The sequence below is a fragment of the Macaca mulatta genome, chromosome X, assembly GCF_049350105.2.
Source record: "Macaca mulatta isolate MMU2019108-1 chromosome X, T2T-MMU8v2.0, whole genome shotgun sequence".
Lineage (NCBI taxonomy): Eukaryota > Metazoa > Chordata > Mammalia > Primates > Cercopithecidae > Macaca > Macaca mulatta.
In genome coordinates this window covers 96508226-96513879 of record NC_133426.1, presented here as the reverse complement: position 1 = coordinate 96513879, position 5654 = coordinate 96508226, and the positions used below count along the sequence as shown (strand labels likewise).

Here is a 5654-nt window from a genome sequence, read left to right as displayed (position 1 = left end):
GAAAAGAGTTTAATAAAGAACATCCAAGGCCTGATTGCTATTATTCTGAATATAACTTTCAATAACTTTCTGCAGGTTACATTTGGCTACTGTCAGACAACTTACTGATGCATGGAAAAATGTCCAAAAAACTGCAGTGGTTTACATACATTTTACATTACATATATTATTTCTTAAAACCCCCAACAGAATGAAGTCTTAGCAAACACAAATTTTAATCTCTGAACCCCCTTCCAGTAAGATTTGTAAAGATGGGGGGAAGGGGAGGAATAACCCGTTTTTTGTATTCCTAGTGTATTGATTAAAATGTAATCTGCAAAGGGTTTGTTTAGCTCACTATCCAGGCTGCTAGGGTTATGACAAACATTATTACTTCTTTCCAAGGTAAAAAATGACATCCAAAAATAACATAAATTCTATGACATGATTTTCCTAAGCATGACCTCAACTTGAAACATTAGAATACTTAAGAATTCTAAAGATTGGTATACCACCACTGCACCAGCATTTTTAATTATTCCAACAACTACAGGACATGTTTATACAGTTTTTTTAACTTTACGAAATTAAAGCTGAAGAAAATAACTGATTTAGAGACCATAATAAAAGGACAAATACTTAGCCAGAGATATCACTTCCTCCTGAAAAAGGATATTTACCTCCTCTCATTGCAGTTTTTTTCAAGGTATCTTACTGATTTCAGATATAATTTAAAATTTACCTTAAAAATAGAAACAAACAAAAGGACCAGTTAAACTGACATTAACTAATAAAAATATGCTCAAATTTACTGACAGAATCATGAGCACTTCATAGAATACTTAGACTCTACCAGTTTTAAGTAAAAGAAATAAAGAATAAATTATAATTACAAAGCCAGCCTTTCCCCTTGGGGAAACAAAAAGCCACTTTTGACCAATTGCTCCCTACATATATATATATATACTGTATATTATTATAAGCTTCTTCAGAGAAGCAAAACATCTTTGTCTTCCCGACACCAGATTATCCAGCATGTTAGTTTTCATATCAGGAAGGCAACTGGAAGTGCTGGACCCAAAAGTATTTCTGGTTTCCTTTTGAAAAGACCACTGAATATGCTTCTATACATACTAAACCAGGCAAATTTATGCAGTGTGTTCAACATCATCTCCTTATCAATACAGCACAGATTCTGATTCTTTCTACTGCACCCCCAAGGAATTCAAAACATTATTGGTGCAATTAATAAAGAGAAAATGTGTGTCAATGACTGGAAGGCTGTTTTACAAGAGGAGCTGGTATCTCTGATTTTACCTCCTTGTTGTATGGAACTGTGCAGACAGGATGATACCTGAGCAAATAAATCAACTACCATAACTGGAAGGGCTTGTCAATCTATCGTCTTTGCTTTATCATTTGCAAAGTGTGCTACTGCCTCCTGAGTTTCCTGCATTTCTCTTTTCTTGAAAAATCAGTGCTTGACCCTTTCCAACATAACCAGAGAAGAAATGAGGCAGAAAGAATCTCTTCATCACTGTTCCGCCTCAGTCCTGAGACTGACAGGAAAGGATGTAACCAGACTCAGAGTTCTTTGAGTATCTGATGTCAACCCGAAGAATTCTTCAATAGCTTGCGCATCTATTTTTTCTACAACGTCGTCATCAAACAACAACCAAAAATCATGACTCTCAACTATTGCAATATAATGGCCCCCTTGGGACCACTTCCACAGTGAACCACAACAGCAACAAGAATGCCAACATTCTGTCTGGATTGGTGGCATAACCTGAAGTGTTAAATAGACAAAGTTCTAAAGGAAAAAATTACCTGGTAAGAGAGTTTTGTATATCGATGAAATTGATTCATATATTTAAGTCTCTTCAAGTGTAGAGCTAGAATCATGGGTAGTTTTTAAACTTTCCTTTTTTTTTTTTTTTTTTTTTTGAGACAGAGTCTTGCTCTGTCACCCAGGCTGGAGTGCAGTGGCCAGATCTCAGCTAACTGCAAGCTCCGCCTCTCGGGTTTACGCCATTCTCCTGCCTCAGCCTCCCGAGCAGCTGGGACTACAGGTGGCCGCCACCTCACCCAGCTAGTTTTTATATTTTTTAGTAGAGACAGGGTTTCACCATGTTAGCCAGGATGGTCTTGATCTCCTGACCTCATGATCCATCCTTCTCGGCTTCCCAAAGTGCTGGGATTACAGGCTTGAGCCACCGCGCCCAGCCTAAACTTTCATCCGTTTATGTGCTTCCTGTTTGCTGTGACGCTCTTCACAGTAATACTTGTATTCACTACACAGAGTTTCTGTGTTGCCAAAACCCCTTAGGCAGTGAGTAATTGATGTATTTTGTTCCACGTCAACAGAAAGGTCTAAAAAAATCTTTATCTTTACTGCTTATAGTTTCACAAGTAAGATATATGGTTTCATTAGTTAATGTTTCCTGAAAAATCTCATGAACCCACGTCGGGTCTGGTGTGTTGTTATTATTTTCATTATCAGTATTATCATTAGGTAAGTGACCATTTTGTTTTTCCTGCTTTCTCTCTTCTTGTAAAATATCAGCAATTGTATTTAGTAGATAATTCAAGAATTCATGGACATCTTGTTGCAAGATGTTGTCAAAAAGCTCATTTTCTTTCCATAATCTTGTGATGAACTTCTTAGGAGGTATTACTCCAACCTTTTTCTTCTGAGTGGCTATGCTATGAAAGAGATCTGCTAAGCATGTAAGAAGGCTCTCCTTTTTCCTGGGTTGACTCTCACATACAAGAACTTTTTCCCGAAATGGACGACAAAAGTAAAGTGCTTGAAGAACTGAATTGCAGTAGCAGGTATTCCCAAAATTGACTAATCCAAAATAATGCTCATTGACTGGAAACTGTTCTGGACCAATCTCTTTCTCTAATGTTGAAGCATTTGCGCCCATGGTACAGATGGAGGCGAATTTGGAGACTGTCACTGGAATTTCCATCCGGCCAGCGCCATCTTCCAGCGAATCACAGCGGCGGAGACTAGCCGGGTAGGAGGGGAGCCGGGCCGCTTGCTTGCACCACAGCCCGCGAGCGGACCCCGAGCCGCCACGGACCCATGCACCGAGCCCACTGGACCTCCGCTGCCGTCATCGCAGCTGGACCCTCAGGCACTCCAGGCCTGGGGTCCCAGCCCCTGCCTGCCGGCTGCCTTTTTTTTTTTTTTTGGACGGAGTTTCGCGCTCTATTGCCCAGGCTGGAATACAGGCGCGTGCCACAATGCCCGGCTAAATTTTGTATATTTAGTAGAGATGGGGTTTCACCATGTTGTTGGTCAGGCTGGTCTCGAACTCCTGACCTTGTGTTCCGCCCTCCCAAAGTGCTGAAATTACAGGCGTGAGCCACGGCGCGTGGCCCCACCCTGTAGTATATTTTGAAGTTGGGTACTGTGATGCTTTCAGTTCTGCTATTTTTGTTTAGGATTGCCTTAGGTATTCAGGCTGTTTTTTGATTCCATATGAATTTTATAATAGTTTTATCTAGTTCTTTGAAGAATATTATTGGTAGTTTGATAGGAATAGCATTGTATCTGTAAATTGTTTTAGGCAGTATGATCATTTTAATGATATTAATTCTTCCTGTTCATGAGCATGGAGTGTTTGTTCATTTATTTGTGTGATCTCTGATTTCTTTCTGCATTGTTTTGTTATTCTCATTGTAGAGTTCTTTCACCTAACTGTCTAGCTGTATCATTCTTTTTGCGGCAGTTGTAAACGCAATTGCATTCTTGATTTGGCTCTCAGCTTGCCTGTTGGTGAATAGGAATGCTAACGATTTTTGTGCATTGATTTTGTATTCTGAAACTTTGCTAAAGTTGTTTATCAGGTTAAGAAGCTTTGTGGCCATGACTATGGGGTTTTCTAGATATAGAATCATGTCTTCTGCAAACAGGGATAGTTTGACTTTCTCTCATCCTATTTGGATGCCATTTACTTATTTCTCTTACCTTATTTCTCTGGCCAGGACTTCCAATACTATGATGGACAGGTGTGGTGAGACAGGGCATCCTCATCTTGTGCCAGTTTTCAAGGGTAATACATTCAGCTTTTGACTGTTTAGTATGATTTTGTCTGTGGATTTAGGATAGATAGTTCTTATTATTTTTAAGTTGTTGATTACTGGGTAAAATATAGGAAAATCAATATAGTAAAATAAAAGGAATATAAGTTGTTCTACCACAAAGAAATATGCATGCATATGTTCATTGCAGCACTATTCACAATAGCAAAGACATGGAATCAACGTAAATGCCCATCAATGACAGATTGGATAAAGAAAATGTGGTACATATATACCATGGAATACTATGCAGGCAGAAAAAAAGAATATTAGGCCGGGCGCGGTGGCTCATGCCTGTAATCCCAGCACTTTGGGAGGCCGAGGCGGGCGGATCACAAGGTCAGGAGATCGAGACCACGGTGAAACCCCGTCTCTACTAAAAATACAAAAAATTAGCCGGGCGCGGTGGCGGGTGCCTGTAGTCCCAGCTACTCAGGAGGCTGAGGCAGGAGAATGGCGGAAACCCAGGAGGCGGAGCTTGCAGTGAGCCGAGATCGCGCCACTGCACTCCAGCCTGGGCGACAGAGCGAGACTCCGTCTCAAAAAACAAACAAACAAAAAAAAAAAAAAAAAAAAAAGAATATTATATCCCTTCTGGGAACATGGATGGAATGGGAGGCTATTATCTTAGCAAACTAATACAGGAACAGAAAACTAAATACTCCATGTTCTCACTTATAAGTGGAAGCTAAATAATGAGAACACATGGAAACAAAAAGGGGAACAAGAGATACTTAGGCCTGCTTGAGGGTGGAGGGTGGAAGGAGAAAGAGGATCAGAAAAAATAAGTATTGGGCACTAGGCTTAGTACCCGGGTAACAAAATTTGCACCACAAGCCCCTATAACATGAGTTTGTCAATATAAAAAACCTGCACATGTACCCCTTAACCCAAAATAAAACTTTAAAAAAAATTTTTTTACTTTACCCGGCCTGGCACGGTGGTTCACGCCTGTAATCCCAGCACTTTGGGAGGCCGAGGTAGTGGATCATGAGGTCCGGAGTTTGAGACCAGCCTGATCAACATGGTGAAACCCTGTCTCTACTAAAAATACAAAAATTAGCCTGGTGTGGTGGCACGTGCCTATAATTCAAGCTACTTAGGAGGCTGAGGCAGGAGAATTGCTTGAACCCGGAAGGTGGGGGTTGCAGTGAGCGGAGATCATGCCATTGCACTCCAGCCTGGGTGACAGAGCAAGACTCCATCTCAAAAAAAAAAAAAAAAAAATTATTAAGTTCTGGAATACATGTGCAGAATGTGCAGGTTTCTTACATAGGTATACATATGCCATGGTAATTTGCTGCACCTATCAACCCATCATCTAAGTTTTAAGCCCCGCATGCATTAGGTATTTGTCCTAATGCTCTACCTCCCCTTGCTTCCTACCCCTGACAGGCCCCAGTGTGTGATATTCCCCTCCCTGTATCCATATATTCTCATTGTTCAACTCCCACTTATGAGTGAGAACGAGAAGTATTTGGTTTTCTGCTCCTGTGTTAGTTTGCTGAGAATGATGGCTTCCAGCTTCATTCATGTCCCTGCAAAGAACATGAACTCATTCTTTTTTATGACTGCATAGTGTT

The 5654-nt window shown here is 40.5% G+C and overlaps 1 pseudogene across 1 annotated transcript; it reads right to left on the bottom strand.

Annotated features, from left to right (window-relative positions):
• Positions 1 to 1526: 1526 nt before the first annotated feature.
• On the bottom strand, positions 1527 to 2954 carry LOC696196 (ubiquitin carboxyl-terminal hydrolase 12-like; annotated as a pseudogene). Its single transcript, XR_013412736.1, has 2 exons — positions 2197 to 2954; positions 1527 to 1898 (listed from the first exon to the last, which is right to left on the bottom strand). The product of XR_013412736.1 is annotated as a ubiquitin carboxyl-terminal hydrolase 12-like (transcript).
• Positions 2955 to 5654: the final 2700 nt, after the last annotated feature.